Below are 5,491 nucleotides of genomic sequence, written 5' to 3'. Positions count from 1 at the left end.
TGATTCCTCCTTTGATTAAAAGCCAATTCTTATGATTCCATTGTTATACCTACTTGGAAATCTTGAATCACCTTACACTTCGAGATAAAGATTGTTTATGATTCAATTATTAATATACATTGTTTATCAGATTTTTATTTTGGAATTGGATTATTTTCAAATATGGACCAGATTCGTGGTCAAAGTAGGCCAATATGTGCCTTAGATCCAGTATATAGAGCAAAGCTGGGAGCCTTGCTCGGGGTTAGTGCGTGACTGATCAGCAGCCTAACCTTGGTTTTTAAGATAAAAAAATGAATATTCAATTCTAATCATTGCTTATCAGTAAACTTGATTCCTTATATCATTTCAATTGATCATTGTTAATCTCAGTTACTGTCTTTGTGACTTGCTGAGCTAGTTGGCTCACTCTTACAAAACTGTTTATATTCTTTTCCAGTGAAAAAGGAAACTTGTGGTAGTGAAAAAGGAAGCTAGGAAAAATAGGAATGGAAAGGAAGTTGTGAATAAAAGCAATAATTATATGCCTATTCCTAATGCTCCTAGAAAGAAATGTTATGACTGTGGAAACTCCAACCATCTTGATTCTTTTTACAGGAAAAATAAAGATATAAACTCTTTACCTCCTAAATCAGGAGTTAAGAGTCAGTCTGTTAGGTTTAAGGCACAAAATCCTTGTTTTCATTGTGGTAGTTTATGGAATTCCATTTATACTTGTAAGGAATATCATAGTTTGTACTATGATTATTATCAAATAAAACCTTCTTTGAAGAAAGTTAGTATTATTCCTTCTAGTGTAAAGTCTGATGCAAAGTCTGATATAAATTCTGATAAACAGCATGTTAGCATAAACTATGAAACTAAATCCGCTGCAAATGCTAACAAACTTAAAAAGACCAAAGGATCCAAGCAAGTCTGGGTCCTTAAAACTAATCAATAGTGGTCTTTGTGATTGCAGGGCAACAAGAAAAACATCCTAGTTCTGGACAGTGGATGTTCAGGACATATGACTGGAAATAAAGCCCTACTATCAGACTTTGTAGAGAAAGCTGGCCCAGGAGTTTCTTATGGAGATGGCAACATGGGAAAAACTTTGGGATATGGCAATATCAATCTTGGGAATGTCATCATTGAAACTGTAGCTCTAGTCTCAGGACTTAAACACAATCTGCTAAGTGTGAGTCAAATCTGTGACATAGGTTATCATGTGGATTTCTTTGAAGAACACTGTGAAGCTGTAAGTAATTCTACAGGTAAAGTGGTTTTGAAAGGTTACATGCATGGTAACATTTATGAAGCCAGACTTTCAACAAGTTCTGATGGTTCTGCAATCTGTCTGTTGAGTAGAACATCAATTGAAGAAAGCTGGAATTGGCACAAAAGACCCTCTCACTTAAATTTCAACAACATAAATGAGCTAGTAAAAAAGACCTTGTAAGAGGACTGCCAAAATCAGTATTTGCTCCTGATGGCCTTTGTGATTCTTGTCAAAAGGAAAAACAAAGAAAATCTTTATTTAAGAGCAAAATCGAATCCTCAATTCTTGAGCCTTATCACCTACTCCATGTTGATCTATTTTGTCCAGTCAATGTCATGTCTATTGCAAAGAAAAAATATGCTATGGTTATAGTGGATGAGTTCACAAGGTACACTTGGGTCTATTTCTTGCACAAGAAGAATGAAACTGCATCTACTCTAACTGATCATGTCAAACAGCTGGATAAATTGGTCAAATATTCTGTCAGAATTATAAGAAGTGATAATGGCACTGAGTTCAAGAATTCAATCATGGAAGAGTTATGCAAAGAGCATGGAATCAAGCATGAATTTTCTGCACCTGGATCTCCACAGCAAAATGGAGTTTTAGAAAGAAAGAACAGGACTCTCATTGAAGCTGCAAGAACTATGCTTGATGAAGCTAGGCTTCCAACCTACTTTAGGGCTAAAGCTATGTAGACTGCTTGCTTTACACAGAATGCTACTCTGATCAACAAGAATGGAAAAACACCATATGAGATGGAGAAGAAAAAGAAGCCAAATCTGAAATATTTTCATGTATTTGGTTGCAAGTGTTTTGTTCTTAAGACTCATCCTGAACAGCTGTCAAAATTTGATCTAAAAGCTGATGAAGGCATTTTTGTTGGATATCCACTTTCCACAAAAGCCTTCAGAGTCTATAATTTAAGAACAAGGGTTGTCATGGAATCTATCAATGTATCTTTTGATGATAAGAAGATTACTGGACTTGAAGATTTCAATGATCATGATCAGCTGAGATTTGAAAATGAAGTTTTAAATTCTAATTCTGTAAATTCTGATGACTTAAACTCTGATCATGTAAGTTCTAACGGGTTAAATTTTGATGTCATTGAAACTGTGGTAACTACTGAAAGGGAAAATGCACCTGTCCAGGGGGAGCAAGCTGATGATCCTACCATAACTCAATACTCTCAAGAAGCATCAGAACCTGTCACTGGCTCTTTAAGTTCTAATTCATCAACTTCTAATGAGCCAAATTCTGATAATTCTGGAAACTCTGATACTTCAAATCCTGAAGGATCCAACTCAAATTCTGAAATTTCAGAGAGCATAACTTCAGGGGGAGCATCAGAAAATGCTGATGGAGACAACATGGGTCATGAGGGAGGATCCAGTTCTAGAAATCAACTTCCATCTGCAAGGAAGTGGACCAAATCACATACACCTGACTTAATAATTGGAGATCCTGAAGCAGGTGTCCGAACTAGAACTGCAACATCAAATGAATGTTTCTATCAGTCTTTTCTATCTCAGACTGAACCAAAGAAAGTGGAAGAAGCTCTTCAAGATGCTGATTGGGTGCAAGCAATGCAGGAAGAGTTAAATGAATTTGAAAGAAATAAAGTTTGGACCCTAGTGCCAAGACCAAAGAACAGATCAATTGTTGGCACAAAATGGATGTTCAGAAACAAAACTGATAGTGATGGCATAATTACAAGAAACAAAGCAAGGCTGGTTGCTAAAGGCTACTCTTAACATGAGGGTATTGATTATGATGAAACATTTGCACCAGTTGCTAGATTGGAAGCCATAAGAATCTTTTTGGCTTATGCTGCTCACAAAAAGTTTAAAGTCTTTCAAATGGATGTGAAAAGTGCTTTTCTCAATGGAGAATTGAAGGAAGAGGTATATGTTGAACAACCTCCAGGATTTGAGGACTCAAAATTTCCAAATCATGTCTACAGATTAGACAAAACATTTTATGGCCTTAAGCAAGCTCCAAGAGCATGGCATGAGACTTTAGCCCAATTCCTTCTGAAAAGTGGATTTCATAGAGGTACAATTGATAAAATACTGTTCTACATCAACCATTGAACGGACTTACTTTTGGTACAGATATATGTTGATGATATCATATTCGGTTCTACTAATGCCAAACTCTGTGAAAGGTTTGCAAAGCTAATGTAGTCAAGATATCAAATGAGTATGATGGGAGAACTTAGCTATTTTATGGGAGTTCAAGTCAAGCAAAATGAAGAAGGTACTTTTATCTGTCAATCTAAGTACACCAGAAATTTACTGAAGAAATTTGGAATGCAAGATTGTTCAACTACATCCACTCCCATGGCCACTGCAACCAAGTTAGATAAAGATACTGGTTCATCAGTAGATATTAATAACTATAGAGGTATAATTGGCTCTTTGCTCTATTTAACTGCAAGTAGACCTGATATCATGTATGCTACCTGTCTTTGTGCAAGATTTCAGGCTGATCCAAGAGAACCTCATTTAATAGTTGTGAAAAGAATTTTCAAGTACCTCAAGGGTACAACTGATCTAGGATTGTGGTATCCTAGAGAATCAGATTTTAAGCTAATAGGTTACTCAGATGCAGATTTTGCAGGATGCAAAATAGACAGGAAAAGCACTAGTGGAAGCTGCCAATTTCTTGGAGGCAGATCGGTTTCTTGGTTTAGCAAGAAACAAAAATCAATTTCCGCATCAACTGCAGAAGCAGAATATATTGCTGCAGGAAGCTGTTGTGCACAGATTCTTTGGATGAAGAATTAGTTACTAGACTATGGGTTAGAATTTTTTAAAATACCTATTTACTGTGATAATCAAAGTGCTATTGCTATGACAGGTAATCCAGTGCAACACTCAATGACAAAGCACATCAGCATTATGTACCATTTCATAAGGAAACATGTAATGGAAGGTACAGTGGAATTGCATTTTGTTCCAATAGATCAACAACTAGCAGATATCTTCACAAAACCACTATGTGAAGCTACTTTTACAAGACTAGTACATGAACTTGGAATGGTTTCAGGTTCTTTCTCTAAATTTGCTTAGTTTTTGTTCTCATGCATCAGAATTTATGATCAGTGTTTACAGATTGTCTTATCTTCATATAATCTGTGCTTAAATTGTAATACATTAAATGCTGATTGTTATTTGATGTGGATCTATATACTCTAATAATGATTTGAATGTTCTGTGACTATTCATTCCAATGAGGATAATTGTGCTAGATGCTGACCTAGTAGTCTTTAACTTATTAAAAATCCCATGTTTGAATTAGTTGTTTATGTGGAAACTCATTAACACAAGCAAATTCTGATGTTGAGCTTAGTCAAATTTACTTTGTGTATCTTATTACTAAGTCAAAAACTAGATTCTTGCTTCTTATCTGTCAAATTCTGATGTCAATAAATCTTAAGGATGAACCACATGCTTGATAAGCCTCACTTATCTGGAGAAAAGAAAAGAAAAGAAAATTGAAGTCAGGTACTCCTTTGAGATCTAGAGTAAATATGTGGAAGGGAAAACCCAAGTGCATTGCTGGTATTAAGTAATATGCATTAGAAAAGCAAATAATTTTTTCTTGGTGACTTTTCACATTCTCTGATTACTGGAGAATTACTCTGATAATAGCATAAATTCTGATAGCAGTTGTGACTCACTTACACTGAGAAGCCACTGTGAAAAAGAATGTTAAAAGATGCATAAAATGGCACAAACAATTGAGGTGGATTCTTGCATAAATTATTCTATAGTAGACTTCATTATTAATGACAGATTTTAAGCACTTTTCTTAGTTATGCCTTATTTCTAAAGATATACTGAAGTTTATCAGACTTTAATCTTTATCTGATATTCTGCTAATACACACACTCTCACTCCATATGAATAATGAAAATTACTGCGGTGATTCAGTTATTTAAGATAAGCAGTTAAATGTCATTTGCATATATTCCGAGGACAAGGTCTGATGATTAAACTCTGAAGAAACAAGTCAGTACTTGTATGAAGAATCACAGATACAAACATTCACTTTTTGAGTACAAAAGCCATGTTCTGATGACTGTTAAAATCTGATAATAGTCAAGTTCTGATATTAAATCCTGATGGAAACTCTGATGCTTACGTGACATTATTTATATACTTGGCTTATTTATGGTAAATACTGTAACAGTCATATTTATTCAGAATATAATTAGGTGAGATA

Source organism: Apium graveolens, chromosome 1 (genome assembly GCF_009905375.1).
Source record: "Apium graveolens cultivar Ventura chromosome 1, ASM990537v1, whole genome shotgun sequence".
In the NCBI taxonomy this organism is placed as follows: Eukaryota; Viridiplantae; Streptophyta; class Magnoliopsida; order Apiales; family Apiaceae; genus Apium; species Apium graveolens.
Note: the sequence above shows the minus strand (reverse complement) of the source record.